The sequence below is a fragment of the Aythya ferina genome, assembly GCF_964211825.1.
Source record: "Aythya ferina genome assembly, chromosome: 4".
NCBI lineage: Eukaryota > Metazoa > Chordata > Aves > Anseriformes > Anatidae > Aythya > Aythya ferina.
Window position 1 is genome coordinate 29,182,003 of NC_140300.1, and position 18,127 is coordinate 29,200,129.

The window sequence follows — 18,127 nt, forward strand, 5'->3', positions numbered from 1 at the left end:
GGTTGTAGAAAGACACTGAAGCATTTCATTAGATTAAAGATAAAGACTTCAAATATGTTCTTAACTATGGCAGTGGTATGCTGTGGGCATATGGAGGTAGGGAAGCCTCTGGATATCGAGTAATTTCAGAGCGTGGCACGCTTGGGATGGGCTCAAGATATGTTAGGAGAAGTTCATAGGAAAGAATCCCTTATGTAAAATTAATCACTTTTGTAGCAGGAAATGCCTGAGACACAAGGCTCTGGAACCTGACAGATTGAGGACAAATTTGACTGTATGTTCACCTTGTCCTAATTTTTTACACATTCATTTTTGATCACTGTTGGAAGCAGGATACTGGGCCTAGTTGAACCTTGGTATTGCCCAGTGTGGTCATTCTTTTATCTTTAAGCTATGGTTATTTCATCAAGCTTGGGTTTTGGTGCAGTATTTGACTCCTGGCATATTTAACTAAACAAGAAAAAACTCAATTTTCTAGTATTTTGCTGGGTTACCATCAGGATATGATAGTTATGTAAGAGCTTAGATAACACACAGCTCCACCACTGCTTGATTATAAATAACACACACACAAAAAAGTTTTTTCCTGTTGTAGGGCCAGATGAACGCTACGTTAAAACACTACCACCACCAATCCCTGCAGTTTGCCTGGGTCTTTCTAAGGAAAACTCCAGGGATTGTCCTTCCCCTTCTGTCTGTAGTATTTTAAAACTCCTTGGGCAAGTCTTGGTAGTCCTCATTCAGACAAAGCATTGTGACCTCTGTATGGTCAGGTAGCAGTTCCTTATGCTTTGTAAGTTGGTGATCTGATGTTTCTGTAAGCAATTCCTTGTACAAACACTGTGTGCAACCCAGTTAAACACAAATTGACAAAGAAATAGTATTTCAAATTGTATTTGACTGTGCTTCAGGTAAATTATACAAAATTATCCTGATTCAAAACATTCAGAAATAAACAGCAGTATAAACAAAATGAAGCAAAAGCAATCCAGGCTCAGGGAACAGGGAGTGGCAGGCAGTGAACCTAAAAACTAATACCTGCATACTGGAAATCTGGAGCTGAGCCCCATTTTTACAGCCTGTCTTGGCACACATCCCAAGGGAAAGCAGTCATATTCCTTGAGAAATGTGTAATGGCTTTCTGTTTGTTTTCCCTTCTGTTTCTTTAAAGGTAGCTAGTGAGCTGTCCAGCTGTTGTTTTTTTGCCAAGATACATGCAGCAAAGGGAAAATAAAATACATTGGAGAAATTAGATTAGGCAAATAATATTTGTACTTTATTTTTAAAACTTACTGTTCCTAAGAACTAAATGTTCTAAGCAACTATTAATGCCTTTTCTTAAGAAAAAGAAAAAAAAAAAAAAGGTAATGAGTATCTCAGACTATCTTTGTAAAAAGAAAAGTATTGAATGGCATAGCTTTTGAAGATCTTAGCCAGTGATGTCTGAGTCACTTTGCTGTGGCTAAGGAGTAATGAAACCTCAGAGTCCAGTTGGGTTGGTTTTGTTTCAGTCTATTCTTTGTGCTCGGTAGACTTTTGGGGGCTTTAGTGAGGTAGCTCCAGCAGGCAGACTTGCATTGGAAAAATGTTCAGCATTACTGCAGGAAAACAAATCCAGAAGCCTTTGGGTAATAGTGTTGGACAAAAGTGGCTCTTGAACACCTTTTTTAGGTATGAGATGCCATAAAGATTTTCAGCTTGGTCTCAAAAGTTAGCAAAGGTGAGCTGCATGTGGCTCGGCTGTGGGTTTGTCGAGGAATCTTAACTCCCTTTGAGGAAAGGAGCTGGGGTTCTCTGTACAGCTGCAATAGGTCCCTTACTAAATTATTTAATTACATATGCAGTAGTGAATACAGAAAAGCAACTACACATGGGATAAATGGTTAACTACATGTTAGAGAGATAAAGATCTCATTAAAAATAAAAGGGAGTCAAAACATTAAAGGATCTAAAATACTCACCAGATAAAGACAGAGAGAAAGCCTGTTTATTGGCAAAAGCCAAGGAAAGACTTGCATACCCAAAGTGAGATGTAGGAAGAATTCAGGTTCCAAAGTCCAAAAACGTGATATAAGAAATCTCCCACAGCTCCTGCCTAATCCAGAAGATGCTTAAAATCAGAAGACTTGATTTTAATATGCATCTCTGCAGTGTAAGGATTTTACTTCTGTGCACCGTGTACAGCAGCTTGAGCAGTGTAGCACCTATTTACCATCCAGCCCATTGCAGGCTCCCAGTTGTGTCCAAGTGGCTCTGCTCTGTCAGTATTTTCAGGCCGTGCCAAGCACTCAATCGTATGCAGATTCTTAGTTTGGTGTACCTGATTGCTTTTAGGATGCACCTGAACGTTGGGGGAACCGAAAAACCTTTTATTTAACAACCTTTTAGATTACTGATGTGAATGGAAGATTCAGTTTGATTCTGTCCAAGAATATTAAAAATCATCTCTCCAAGCAACTTCTCTTAAAGGGTGACTGCATGAGTTTAAGTTGTCTTGGGAGCATGAATTAGAGATGAGGATGTCACTCCTTGCTGAATGCCGTATTTCTTGAGGTAAACCTCACACATCATTTCTGTCCCTACAGACTGAGTTATTTTCTTCACAGTAGCAACAGCTTTAACAGGAACGGAGCAGTCATCTTTGTTTTCGGTAGCCCTGTCTCTTGTTGGGTAGGATCGCTTTTCTGCCACACACTGATTTGAATCTTTTTGGTTTAACGGGGACACAGAACAACAATAGGTTGCTCTATGAGGTGTTTGTTTTCTTGCTTCCTTCTGTTACCCTGGCTATGATTTAACAGAATACAGCAAGTCCTGCTACATTTCTTAAACAGGCTGGTAGTTGGATCATGCTTTTAAGAGAGGGCTGTGGGTTGTGAATTACAAGCACTCTGAGGCATCACTGTCTTGGCCTAAATTTCTAAGGATTTGTAACAATCCTGCTGCATCTCCTGCAGACTAGCATTAGATGCTATGGTGCCTCAGGGTGATACCAAACCTCATCGTACATAACTGCATAGCATAGCTGGGTGTCTCATGTGGTCTCCTAGATCCTTTGCTGGGAAGAGAAAATGGAAAAACAGTTTGCAATCGCATACTTTTTGTGTGCCAAGGTAACTCATTCCTTTGCTTGTACCAGTGTTAAATGTATCTCGTTTGAAAATGATACAGTTGTCACGCTTAATACTGATGTGTTCAGCTATATATATATTAGTTTATGTGTATATTGATATTAACTGCTGTTAATGAGTGGGGTTCAGTAATCTGATGAATATACTTTGGAATTGTGAAAATACATTGTCTGTCCTGAAGATACCAATCTGAGTCACTCATTGCCCTGTTCTCCTGTTTGTTTGTTTTTCCCCATATTTGATTATGTAAGGTTGCGCATTCCAAAAGATAGCTGAATGTGCAGGACAGCACACTTCTAAATGTGATCAAGAAGGTTTTATTTTAAGCTTCTCCAGTTTAAAGAACTAATTTAGCTCCAGATGTGATGAGTCATCTTTGTCTTCTCTTTAGGAAGAGAATCCTTGGACTGATGGGACTTCTTCCTTCTGCCATTGTTGTCCGGTAGGAGAGTCGCACAAAATCAACAGATTTACAAAATAACTAAATATCAGTGGAAAAGCTTATTTTTGTTCCTATCAATGTATGTTGCAATGATTCAAATATCAATGCACTTATAGCTTTAAATACTAAATTTAGAGAGATGCAGAGCATTGAATAATCAGGTGTATTGATTCTTGAAGTTAAATTGCTGTAACGCAGAACTGTAACTAAAGAATGAGCAAAAGGCAGAATAGTTAAAGTAGTACTAAAAAAGGTTTTACATTAACAAAGGAATGCATTTAATAAAAATTGCTCACTAAGAGAGTTCAAGAAAAGCAAGTCAGACGGCATTTATTTTCAGTTTATCAGGGTGCTTCCTTTTAGGTGAAAGTTGCTGGCTAATGACTGGATTGCATATACTATAGATTTTTTGTTTTCTGGATGTTAGGAGTTCACATCAAAGAAAAAGGACAAGACGGTTATTTGTAAAAAGAATGTAGAGCAAAGCTGTAGATAACGATTAGGATTTTTTGTTCTGTGCTACAATTTGATACTTAAACAACAGTTTATTCTGGTGTCTGTTTAAATACTCTAATATGTTCCTTGTTCTCTCTCTGTAATATCCCTTGGTATCAAGATGGGTGTTTTGCATCTACTTATGATCATCCCGTGAGATAAATTATATTGCATGTATTTATTTTTGAGTATATTCTCTCAAATAGGAGAGTACTGTTTTAATTTCTAATGATTATTGCTGTTCATTCTTACACAATTAAAGAAAAAACAACTTAGTCATTATATCATATTTGCATTAAAAATAAGCCAATATGGTAAAAAAAAAAATAAAAAAATCTTAAAGGAAAGAAGAAAGGTTGATATACTTGATAACCAGCTCTAGAAAATAATCTTTAATTTTTGGGTAGTCAATAATAAATACGGAATTAAACTCAGAGTTCGTCAGTTAATCTAAAAAATTCCTAAAATCAATTTTATTATATACTACAATAGAAATCAGAAAATTCTTTGCAACCTACTCACAGTAGTAAGTGGTGAAAAAAAAAACAACACATTTTTGATTTGTTACTACTGTATTCAGGCTGGAGTGAGGTATAATACTATCAACTTGGACTGTCAATACCTATGCCTACAATCAGACAGTGTACATCAGTGCTCCTAGTACTACAAAAGTTATTGAGTTTCCAGGTGTTTAATGATAAAGCTACTAGTCTGAAAAACTGAAAAGGAGTTGACACAGTTACAAAACTTGGATTTACTTACTCTTCTTAGATTAACTCTTTGGGATCAGAGGAGCAATTGCTCCTTGACAGGTATTTCTCAAGCATAGAAGTTTATAGAATTTGCATGTATATCTGCTTTTTCTTTATCTAATGAGTGCCCCTCCTTCGGAGGTTTTGTAACACTGGGCAACTATTTCCGGTCAATGAGAACAGACAATATGTGAATCCTCTTCAAAGACTATGAGCAGTAGTTGTTACTAAATGTAGTGTTATGTGAAGAAAATGAGCTGGATGAAAAGGGATTACTTTGACCTTAATTATAGTGGCAGAAAACATTTATTCAATTAAATGGCCTAACTGGCAGCAGTTTACCTCTTAATGGCAAGATGAATTTTGTAGTTTATTTTGGTTGTTCAATATCCCCTTTCTACTTTGGCTTGTAGCCCTTTGCTATTACTTATGTCCTCCTTCCTTCTTGAAGATGAGAAGCATCATACAGCACACTGTGCACTGTAAGCTGGGTTATCACACCCACATCTTTTCAGCCTTTTCCTACAAGCACAATGCAGGGAAAGTGCACTTTTATATCACTTCTGCCAAAGACAGCTGGTGGCAGGTTGGAATTCAGAGATCATTAGTATTTTTTTTTTTCAGCAGAGTACTAGATCATAAAGGAGAGAAGTGCAGCAGTAAAAAGAATGAGGAGTTATATTACAGGTTTTCAAATGCCTAAAATTGAACAGGACTGTGGTTTTTCTCCCTGCTCCCCTGCAGAAGTAAAATTTCTGTTTTCTTTGTGTGCTTTTGCGATGTTTCTTTTGGACAGTTGATTTTATATGCCATATATGAATGGAGAAAAGGAGAGAAAGCAAGAAAGGTGTTTTTTTTTTTTTTTTTTTTTAATAGGAATTTTAAAAGTTATATTCTTATTCTTCTAAAGTTTTGGGAGTCCAGTCAGAAAAGCTTGGATCATTTAAGTACTTTAAGTACTTTTAGTTGACACATGGGAAGTTCAGATCAGTTTGCACAGGTAAGTACTGCCTGAATGAAAAATGATTTTCAGAATCTTTTTCATCCTTGTATATATGGATTTCAAAGAAGGTCTCACACTCTATCCAGGCAACAGTAATTAGCAGCAGTGTGTCTATGCAAATGGTAATTAAGAAGGATCTTCAAATCCTTTTGAAAATATTTGAATGCCAGTTAGTTACTTGGCTTATATTTCATGGAATTAATTGTGTGTTAAAGTAACTGAATTAAAACAGTATCCCCAAGATATGAATAGTTTTGTATTTTTGAATGAGAGGTGAGATACTCGTTTTGTCTATTGAAGCAATTTAAAACCAAATAGTATGTTATCTCTATGCAGCTCTTCCATCACTCAGTATTTCTAATGTACCTCTCCTAATATGACATGCAATCAGGTTATCTTTGCTGTAGGTCATAAGAAGGGTAATATCTGGCTGATAGTATTTAATGTCTCTAACTCACGTAAATATTGTCATTCTGGTTTCATTAAATTAACTACATGTTTAATAGCAAATATATTCAGCTTTCAGTTATCTGGAAATAGTGGGATAATTCAGGAAATGCAAAAACACGTAGTATGCAAACTAACTATATGGTAGACTATTGGTGCATGCCAGCAGGAGAGCGAAGAGCAAGGGCTTAGATGGCAAAGTGGCATAGAAATATCTCAGGTAGTGATGGTTTAAACAAGGCAGTCTTTGTAAGACTTAATTGTAGCACACTGGTGTTCTCTCTATGCCTTCTGAGGACCAGGATACACAGAAAATAAAAGAATTTTCCATCTCATTTAAAATGTACTATGGTTGATGCCTAGACAACAAGGAATTGACAATACATAAATATAGTACCGTAGTGATGAATGTAGGAACAGGACTGAGGTTTCAGTCCTCCTGTAAAAACTGTTTTCAATTAAAGCAGTTAAATACAGCCAAGTTCTCGCATTTGATCATTGAATCTGTTCCTTGTTCTACATTAGATTCTTTATTAGAATATCAAAAAGCACATTAGTTTTCTCAGCACTTAGGTAAGTTACCAATTGTTGTACGTTTCATAAATGGATAAACTGAAGTTTGTAGAGATCAGCTGATTTTTATTTTTGATGCTACACAGTAAATTTAGCAATAACATTTGATTTGAACTGCTGGCATATGCATTAAAAGGTAGAATCTCACGTCTGGCAGCGGAACTGTGCTGACGCAGGATCTTACTGCATGCTCTGATTCCTCAGCTGAGGGAGAGACTAAGCCAGCTAGGGCGGGTGGTGTTAGTTCACCTGAGTGCACTACCTCATGTCCAGTTTGTTCCTGTTCTTCACTGAAGAGGTGAAAACCTGACAAGCTGTTGTCATCGTTTTCCTTTGTGACACATTGCAGTGTCATCTTATTATGAAGTACTTATTATGAAGTACTGGGTTGTGTTTTGCGGCTCTCAGTTGTGAAGACTTGATGTAGGGTGCACTGTGTCAACTTTCATCATTCCTGTAATATTTCTTCTTCCCACTGGTACTGCTTTAACACACAGCCACAAATCTAAGCCAAACGTCAACTATGTAGACTAGATGTAAGTACTAATTCTTAATTGTATACATAAAAGGTGCAACATTTTCTTTATTTAAATATTTATTTTAAAATATTTTCTGAGGTGATGCCATTATCACCTTGATAAAAGTTGTGAACAGAATACTCTGATATATACATTTCTAATGCCTGGGGCCTAACAGACTTTCAGAATTCATAAGTTCTGCATTGTTAACAAAATGAATAGTCAGGTCATTAATTGATTCCAGGCACAAAAGCAGCTTGTGCTGATTCTAGGGCTGATTCTTATCTCAGGCAGAATACCTGAATTAAGTAGATCATTTTGGTTATGTAAACCATAACACATCAGAATGAAAGGTTTCTGAAAAAGCTTTATGCTGATGTATAACAGTATATCAGAGTTGGCATGTCAAGAGTGGTGAAATGTGAGCAGAGAAGGCGGTAACCTGCTGTCTTTTATCTGGATGGCTTTCTTACTGGAAAAAAAGCTTAGGTTTTGAGAGACATATCAGGTATTTTAAGAGTGAAGTTTAGGTAGAATAAATCTTATTGGGAAGGGGATGGAAGCAAAAGGGAAAGATAGTTGTGTTTTGTGTTACATGATAAAAGGATTTCCTAAATATACCAGTGGGTCTGAGGTGGCCTCTTCTCACTGAAATCACCTCTTTCCAGATGGCATAAAGTGGATACTTCCCCACTTACTGGTGTCACCTGAAGCAAAATACAGGCTGTATTCAGATTGTACCAAAGCTCAGATTTCCCTGTGTCCACAGAGTTTTGGGAGCACAGCGGAATGGGGAAGGAATTTCTGATCCTTCCTCTCCTGCTCCAAACAGAGGAATATGAATAAAAATGTGCTGTAGTAAATCTGAAGCAGGTCTCCAGTCGTGATAATTCTTCATTTTAAGCTGATGATAGATTTCCACAGATCTCAATACAAAGTCACGATGCTTTTATCAGTTCTTACTGCAAATCACAGTTTCTCACCAGAATGACTATTTTTAAAAATCTCGCTTCATGTAATAAATAATGACTACAGAATGATTGCTCATTGTTTTTAAGCATTTGTACAATGTCATTGTCTAGACTGTCTAGTCAGTTGATTTGTTTGAAAAGTTTGTTTTCCAGAATACTGGGTTTTACCTTAGGCTCCACTGTTGTTTCTACTGCATGCTTCATTCCTACAATTCCTATATCATTAGCATAACCACTAAAATTAAATATTTAATTGTGAATACGTATATACACACCTGTGAACAAAGTATTCGCAGCCCTTTTAAAAACAGTTTTGCATTAGCTTTTGTAAGGCTTGGTGTTTGCTGAAACACGTAGAGGTAGTTTTAAATAAAGAGTAATGCATATTACTGAATGTTTTTAAAAAAAAAAAAAAAAATCACTACTTTTGTCCCTGTTCCTAATTCTGTCTGTAAAAGTGGTAGTGTGCTTTTCCGCATTCCAAAAATTTCACTAGTTTATCTTCCCTGTGATCAATGTGCTGCACGGGTCCTGTCTCAGAAAAAGTTAGCTCATTTTGGTCATTTGAGCTATTATGGGCTTTTCTTACATGTAAACAGCTCAATTAATCATTTCTACTGTCAAGCAGGAAGGATGTTCGCATGAGAGTGCCTTGCTGCACTTTTAGATAAAGGCAAGGCCACACAGGTGGTGTAATCGCTGGTACCAGTGGGAGCTGCCTGTTGCAGTGAGCTGGCTAAGCTTGTCCCGCGGCCAAGGCATACGTGCAGCACAGCACAGGCCTGAAGGCCAGACTGCAGCACAGGGGAACTGCTGTGCGAATCGCCAGCTCCTCACTGCACAGTGGTCATCTGGTCAGGATCACTGCAGCTTAATACATGCTAAAGGAAATAAATAGGTCTTTAAAACTGTTTATAACATGTTTGAGCTTCCCTCCAAAGAAATCAGCATTAGTTTCATTTCTAAGCCTTACCGTGCATGCCTGTATTTCTGCTTTACTCCGTACTGTAAACTGCCAGCACTGCTCTATCAAATCTTGTGTATTGCTTTGAGAAACTGCTATTTCTACTATAGTAGAAACTTGGTGCTGTAGTGGAACTACTAAATTCTGCTTACACCTTTGAGTTGGGAGCAGGCCGAGGTCTCTGAAGATGTTCAAGAGCAGCTAAAATTGTGAAGCAAATTTTGTGATAGAAATAAATTGATGGAAGGTGGCAGGTAGTCTTAAGTGAAAATAGGAGGCTTTTTTTTTTTTTTCCTAAATAGAAGGATTTTTTTTTTCCTAAAGCAATATCCAAAGTTGTTTGTTTTTTTTTTTTCTTTCATCCTAAATAGGATAAAAGTGTTTTTTATTTTACTTTTAAAGTTTAATTTTTCCCCACTCAGTGGAGATGCATACAAATAGACACACACCTATCCATAAAATTGGATATATTTTCTTTTTTTTTTTCTTTTTTTTTAAACAATCATACTTTATTTTCCTGTAAATTTATCTCTCAGCATTTTCCATTTTGGGTCAGTACCACATGGGAATTTTAGAGGGGCTCGATGTGCCCATTCTGCTGTACAGGCTGCATTCTCTGGCCAGAAATTACTTCCCACGATGCTGAGGAAAATTCACAGATCTCCAGTCAGATGTTTTCATGCAGACTTGGCTCTTAGAAGGAATGGAGGTTTGAATTCCAATTTAAATTAGTAACTGTGCTGACATGGAGATGCATACATTCAATGGCTAATAAATTAGTTTGAAATGATGTTTCAGTTGAGATGAAGAAATCAAAATACAGTTTAAAATTATTTAGTTTTCCCATTAGAAAACTGACATTTAACAAACTGCATTATATGTCAAAAACTCTTTCAAGCAAGGAACTGAAGTCAGCTCTATTTTCATGAAACTGATGGTCTAAGATTTTAAGCAGTTTTCTAATTACTTCCTATCATACTTAATGCATCCCATAAGCAATATATGTTTGGATGTAAAAGAACTGCACTTTTAGGAAAATGAAGATCAAGACAAATATGGAGACTACTGCCAACAATTCAAATAATTTACCATAAGTTCAATAGTAATGTTCTTAACAACTGCATTTTTTTATTGATGGGATTTGGTTTTCAGTGGAACAGTGTAGTTATTGAAAATACCAAAAAATAATTTAATAACGGAAAATAATTTTAAACCTTTCATTCCATCACAAATTTTAACAAGTAACTGCAGCTATAAGTTCATTCCTTTTGGTCTGTTGTCAGAGTTTGAATTTCATGCGTACCACAGGATCGTTCCCCTTCTTAAGCTGCATAATCCCCATGGAAGGCAGCTGAGTTGTGGGTCACCAAAGGTTTGTTGGTGTGGACATGTCAGCCAATAGACAAGAGTATAGATACTTCTGCACTCATCCAGAGGAGCGTACCTGGGGTTGTACTTGCTTTTTAGTGATTGACTTTTGTCCTTACATGTTGCATCCTTTGGGAGCCTACAGTAGTGTTGTGTTGGGAACACATGGAATGAGGTAGCAACAGGAGTCCCTTTGCTTTGTTTAGATCTTTTTGCTTTCCTCTTACCTCAGCTGGTATATCTGCACCAGTGCTAGAACAAGGCAGTGCCTGGTAGAGCCACAAACTCCCAGTGGGTTTTATACTAGAGAAATTGCCACTGAAGGCTGTCTTTGGGCATAGGCAAAGTAAGCAGATGCCAAGGATATGTATGAGCCTGCTAGGAGCAGTTGCTGTCACTTGGGTCATGAGAACCCCATGCAGCAATGTAGGCTTGGGAAAAAGTGGCTGGAAAGCTGCCCAGCAGAAAAGGACCTGGGGGTGCTGGTCAGCAGGCAGCTGAATGTAAGCCAGCAGTGGCCAGGTGGTCAGGATGGCTGACAGCATCCTGGCCTGCATCAGCAGGAGTGTGGCCAGCAGGACTGGGTAAGAGATTGTCCTGTTGTTCATCCACTGGTGAGACCACACCTTGACTACTGTGTTCAGTTTGGGGCCCATCGCTACAGGATACTGAGTTGCTCGAGTGTATGCAGAGAAGAGCAATGAAGCTGGTAAAGGGAATTGAAAATGAGTTATGGGGAGTGGCTGAGGGAACTGGGGTTGTTTGGTCTGGAGAAGAGGAGGCTGGGGGGAGACCTCCCCGCTCTCTACAACTCCCTGAAAGGAGGTTGCAGCAAAGTGGGTGTCAGTTTCCTTCCTCTGGTGACAAGTGATAGGAAACAAGCAAACAACCTCAAGTTGTGCCAGGGGAGGTTTAGATTGGGCATTAAGAAGAATTTCTTCACGGAGAGGGTGGTCAAGCATTGGAATGGGCTGCTCAGGGAAGTGCCGGAGTCCCCATCCCTGCAGGTGTTAAAGAAAGCTGTGGACATTGCACTAAAGGACACAGTTGAGTGATGGGACTTGGTAGGTCAGGTTGGACTTGGTGGTCTTGAAGGACTTTTCCAACCTAGATGATTCTATGGTTCTGTGATCTGTGCTGGAGTTGCAAGACTGTGTGCACCGTGCTGCCCCCTCCTCTTGCTGCTTTGCTGATGATAAGGCAGGAAAGTGTCGGAGAGCACAAACCAATAGTTGCTAGAAGACTCATCTGTGACTTCCCAAACACTAATTTCATACTTTTATCTGTTTTCATCCTACTTAATGGATCATGCTGCTACACAAATAAAACTTTTTCTAAAAAATTTGCACTTGCTTTTTGTGCATAGCTAATTTCCTCACTCAGCCTCCATCCCTTCTGTATGACAAGCCCTTTCTGGAACCTCAAAAGGTATAGAGACAATAATGCTGGTTTTGAGAGAAAAAAAAAATGCTTGCACAATTAGTAGTAGGAAGTGCTTATGTAGGAGTATAGTAGGAATTTAAATTTGCTTTGACATGCTAGTGATTGATAGTGAATGATGTTTTGAATGATCTTCTGTACAGCTGAAGTAGAGTTACACTGGTGGATTTGCAACAGTGGAGATCTCCAGATATTCCCACAATGCATGTAACAGCACTGCAAAGAAGTGACAGGACAAGAGGCAATAGGCACAAACTGAAATACTTAAATATAAGAAAAATCTTTTACTTGTAAGGGTGCTCATACCTTGGGACAGGTTGCCCAGAGAGGTTGTGTAGTCTCCATCCTTGAAACTAATAAAAACCTGAGAGGGCATGGCCCTGAGCAACCTGATGTAGCTGATGCTTTGAGCAGGGGGAGGACCAGAGACCTCCAGTGGCACCTTCCAATCTCAACAATTCTGTTGTTGTAAGAGGAGCATGCAGTAATTGTTTTTAAAGCGGAAGACTGCACACAAAGTGGTAATTCTGTAGTGTATTGTTCTGGCCTCCTGCAGTTTGTGGTTCAGAGCCTTCTTAATATACTCTGTTGTCACATTAGTGACCCTTAATTATTACAAGGGTTGTAAGTGTAAATTACACATGCAAAAAAAACAGACACCAAAAATCATTACTAATAAATAGCTCCAGTTGTGTAGTCAGTGAATAGAACAATTTTGAGTACCGATGAGACAGATTTTTGTTTCTTTGAAGTCTGTAGTTAAAACTTCCATTTACTTCAGGAGGGTAGGGATTTGAACCATTTAATTTTCTATCTGCTACAAAATATGAACTAAAGCAAATTGAATAGGCTAGTTGTATATTTAAGCATGTTATAAAAGCGAAACCTGTGATAATGGGAAGTTCACATTACTGCTACCTCCAAACATCAAGCATCTATCTGCTTTTTGCATGGTGTAGTAATTGCTGTGCACCAACTATGTGCATTACTCACTGGCATGATGATCCATCTGTTTGGCAGTAAGGAAGAGCTGTGAAGCTTCATTATTATTCTGTAGAAAGGCTTTTAAATGCGTAGAAGCAGCCTGGGAGTGCTCACTTGAGGAATGGGCCCTCTTATGTGACAAGCTGCACTTTGTACTTTGCTGTACAAATAAATTTCTTTTGACTTCTGATGTTTGGGAGTGGAAAATATTATCTTGTTTGATAAATCAAACAATTTGTTTCCAAAATAACCATTTAAATAAGAGATTAAAAATATTTGCTCACTAAAGGGATAGTTTCAAGAAAAGAGGATTAAAATTCTTGGAGAATAGGCAAGGCAGCTACAAGTGTCAGGTGATTGTATGGCCTTATGTAAGTGCAGTGTTTGGTGTCTAGCCAAGTATTTCTAAAACTTATAGGGCAACTTCTGTTCACATTCAGGCCAGCATAAATATGAAAACACTTAAAAAAAAAAAAAATCAGAGAGGAGTGTTGGTCTCACTTCAGAGCTTCTTTTGGAAAAGAAAAAAAAGATCTGTATCAGAACAAATTACTGCAGGGAATTCCTATGTGGGATGATATGGTTAAAACGGGGGCCTACAAGAAAATGGTTTTATTCCTGCCTTTCCTGTAGGTCTCCTATCCTGTATGGGACAAGCCATTTTTGTGGCTCAGTTTGTCTTAACCATAACAAATACATTGTGGTTATGTATGTTTGATAAGCAATACTACATTGGAGGGGTCATTAGTAGGTACAGCTACATCTTGTATTTGCTGCATAATTTGGAGATGTAGTGTATTAAAATATTTTTGGTTGCAAGTATCTCTGTTTTATGGAGGAAGTCTCTTGGTGGAACTCACTGGGAAAAAGTCTCTGTAAATGTGTTTGTTTGTAGAATTTCTCCAATGCCACTTTTGAAGTGAATACCTCTTAAATAGGACATCTATTTGTATGGTGTGGTAGATTTTTTTTTAATGGGTAATAATCTTTCAAAGACTGTTTTTCTTCCGAGGTAACATCTGGAATGAAAACTATATTCCATAATATTCTTGCACATCCATTCTTTCTTACCTCATGCTTAGTTTTTTTTACAGTTTATATCACATTCCTTTTTCATTGCAGGCTTGAAACTTTAAACTTGGTGAGATACATAATACTATTGAATAATTCTCTTTGACTCATGCAAATCTTCAGGTATTTATAATTAGAAAAGCAAGAAAGATAATACGTTAGTAGAACATTGCTTGAAGTGCTGAAGAAGCCTGGCTAAATGTGGTGAGTACTAATTAGGTAGAATTTGTCAGTCAGTCAGTCTTACAGATCACATACCGAACATACACAAAGCCAGAGACTGGATATAGTGAATTCAAGGATTGCTTTCAGAATTATCCTTCTTTCAAAAGAGATTCGTGAACTGATGTTCAAACAGAAGCATAAAATGTTTCCAGATGACAGTAGATCGAAAGATGTCACAGAGGTCTCAGGAAAGGAAGAATAGGCAAGAATATATTTGGAAATGTGTTAGCCTTAACTCAAAGTAAAAACTTGGACATCAGAGAAGTAATGGAATGCTTGCTAAACTTTATTCACTGTCCTCGCTAGGCTTTTAGCACTGTAGTTGCCCACTAGGCAGCATCAGGTGAATCACCATGAAAAACAATCAAGACAACTCTTCCTGAAGGAAAGAATACAGAATATGAACCCTTGCCGAGACAATCCAAAGCCATCTGTACGTTTTTCTGATGAATGGTGTTATCATATCTTTTAGTGCCAAATGAGTAAGCTATTTTCACCACATGTCTACTAATGTCTACTCCAGCATGTATTATATGGAAACTACTAAGTGCAAATTTCAGGGTGATCTCTGCAATGTGAATTCATTCTGCCTGTTGGAAACCTATCCAGCAAGTTATGATTAGAGCTGATGCCAAAAGAAGTATAGGTCTTTGATGAATGACTGGGTCATCAAAACCCCACAGCTTTCAAGGAGCTTATAAAATGCAACTCTGTCCATCCCTGCCAAATTAGTAAGTATGTATTAGCAACCAGTATGTCAATTACACAGAGATGTACAAGCTGAAAATGTATAATTAAGAAAAAAAAAAAAAGAATGATGGCAAGTAGAAGAATATTATGCAAGAGCATTTCAGAGAAGAATTGGAAGAGAATAAAGAGAAGAATTAAGATGTTGAGGTATATCCCTGGTGTTTTATGAAAACCTTACAGTACATCTAACCTGCTTTCAGTAAGGGAAATAATCTGATTTGTGTAGTGTTTAAATAATATGAATATGTATTCTATACTTGTAGTAAGAAATCTTATTAATATATAATCTATAAAGCATAAACATATTTTATCACGATAAAATAGTTATCATAGTTAAGCTATCCCTCAAAGAAGGCAAAGTAAATGAGCAAAGCTATTTTATCTAATTTAATATTAGCTTTGCTCATATGAGTAAAGCCTAGAGCTAGGTATTCTCAAAAAGCATTCAGATGTAGGATGATCCTACATCCTCAGATGTAGGAGCTCGTAAGTTTTGGCTCACTGAGTGAGCTCCTTTGTGCAGTGGCTTCCCATATAAAAAAAGCCTATTCACAGATTTCCCTAAGGGCTGTAGAAAGCTAGAATGCATTATCCAGAAGTCCAAAGCCTCTGTGCAAAGGTACACTTTCTGGCCCTTTTGCTTATGCCTCGATAATGTGGTTTCAGTGGAATAATTTTAGTACTAGACCAATGGCTGTCAGAGAAGCTCTGTGGGAAGAGAATAATCACAGAAAAAATTTTCATGTCAATTAAATGAAAGTTGTTTATGACAACAAAATATATCTGCAGTCACAGTTTGCATTATAAGATGAGTACACGGTGGAAACAAAGTGAGATGTTTGGCAAGTGTCCTTCCTGATTTTTGTGCTGTTTTGCTGTTGCTTGCTGCTTTAGCACAGCACTTGTTAGTACTAAGTGCTTTCAAAACCAGAAGATATCAAATGGCATTAGCATATTCCTTCTTCATAACACTGGGAAGAGCAACATTAAACAATTCTGCCTTTACAAAGTAATAAAAGTAATATTTACCATGCAGGATATCTGTTTCAAAATGTATTTAAATTATATCACATAATAGGTAGAATGGTTCTTATAAAAAGACCAGAGAGATTTCTGTTGACTTTGATAATGTTTGGATCATAAATCTCCATATCTCAAAATATCTGAGGCACATTCCTTCAAATAAGAAATCTCCCTGTTCAACTCATTATTTGCTGTGAAGAATCCCATTGTACACCTTTCGGCAATAGGGCAAAAGGACTTTCTGGAATTGTGTTGGTATGACCTAAGTCTTTGAAGACATTGCTAGGACTTTGGTTATGCTTGTATCATATCAGTACATACTGGAAACTCTTGACGTTACTGTCTTGAAGTTGCACTTCTTTTTATTATTCCTTTGAGATGTATATTCATCTTGCATTTTGTATGTACCTTTCATCTCAAATATACTTAGTAAATAATTTGTGAAGCACAGGAGGTTTTTTGCCCCCACTCTTGGATGGAAAAAACCTGCCACAGTGTGACTTGTTAGGACAGGAAGAACAATGTCTAATCGGTATTCCAGTGCAATGCCTTGAGAGGCAAAAAAAAAAATAAATCTTGACATGAGATTCAATTCTTGGCATTGCAACGGACACCTCTTCCAAAAACTCATTAAAACTCATGGAAGTTAGAGCAAGAATTTTTCATATGAAGAATGCTGCTTTCTGAAACAGTATTCTAATAGAAATATCACTCTGATGCTAATTGAGGAGAGGATCAGAGATTACCTCATGAATTACTTATGTCCCTTACTGCACACTTTTCTTCACGTGCCTGGTCCTTTAGTTGGCTATACAATCTACTACTGAAGTCTGGGAAAAATAAGTAAGAAAATAAGATTACAAGTTGTAAAGTTAAAATGTATAAAAAGTTTGAACAATTTGAGATTTAATCATATTTACAACAAATAAAGCTTGCAGACATTTTTTATTATCTCAGACTGAGTCTTGGGGTGGAGGAACTTTTTACAAATACTTCCTGATGCTATCTGTCAAACTGTTGACTGATTTACTGAGTGGTTTCAGGGCTTGACTATTGTACAGTTCTTTAGTATTAGTGTATCACTTTTTCATCTGGAATTATCAAGAAAATTATTTCTCTTGGTAGTTTTTGTTTTTTGTTTGGAATCAGTAATCTTTTTTTCCTTTTTTTTTTCCCCTGATGACATTTGAATTCCATGCATATAATAATAATGCTTTATTATTTTTTTTAAGATCTTTAATCATTTTGACATCATCACAGTCTTTCACAAGAACAGCTATATGACCAGTAGCAGTACTGTCTCTGTGTCATTCTTTGCCCTATTAATGACAATGGCTCTGCCTTGCCAAAGGGGAACTTCTTTTTCTTTCAAATCACCTAATTAAAACAAATATAATAAAATAAAATGAAATAAACCAAAGTAAGATAAACTGGGAACAATTTGTTCAAATCCTGAAGTTTATTTCTATTCTAAAGCTGAACAAATAATTGTGTGCTCTTTTTTCCCAGCTACATCAGGTGGTCTTGCAGAAATAGTACTTGTCCAACAAACCTCACCTTATTTACCTGTCGAGTGATTTGTGTTCACCAATGCTGTAGCATAACTAAAATATGGCTGAAAAAACATGACTAAAAGAGCTTTTAGTGATTGCATAAGAGTCAGTTTGAATTCATTGTTAAACTTGGAAGATGAGTGGGAGTTCATATCCAGTAACTCTCTGCTATACAGTCATGGGGGACAGATGCCCCTTTTCAGGCTCAGCGTCTGTACCAGTGCAAGGCACTGAGCTGGAGTTCAACTTTTGAGTTTTAAATATACCAGTATGAGGGTTGCAGTTTCCTTGAGAAACATCCCTTAGCCAAAGTCCAAAAACATATGAAAATAAATGTTTTTTGAGACTAAGAATTATTAATCTTCTTTTTACTGAATTCTTATTTTCCTGCCTACAATTCTAAATGTTCTCTCTGCA

General features: G+C 37.2%; 1 protein-coding gene across 1 annotated transcript in view; it reads left to right on the forward strand.

The window, feature by feature from the left end:
• TRMT9B (tRNA methyltransferase 9B (putative)) overlaps positions 1–18,127 on the forward strand; it is a 117,001-nt gene that overhangs the window by 1,930 nt on the left and 96,944 nt on the right. The window contains exon 2 of the mRNA XM_084517868.1: positions 3,523–3,573. The gene's annotated coding sequence lies outside the window, so the exon portion shown is untranslated. The remainder of the gene's footprint in view (positions 1–3,522; positions 3,574–18,127) is intronic.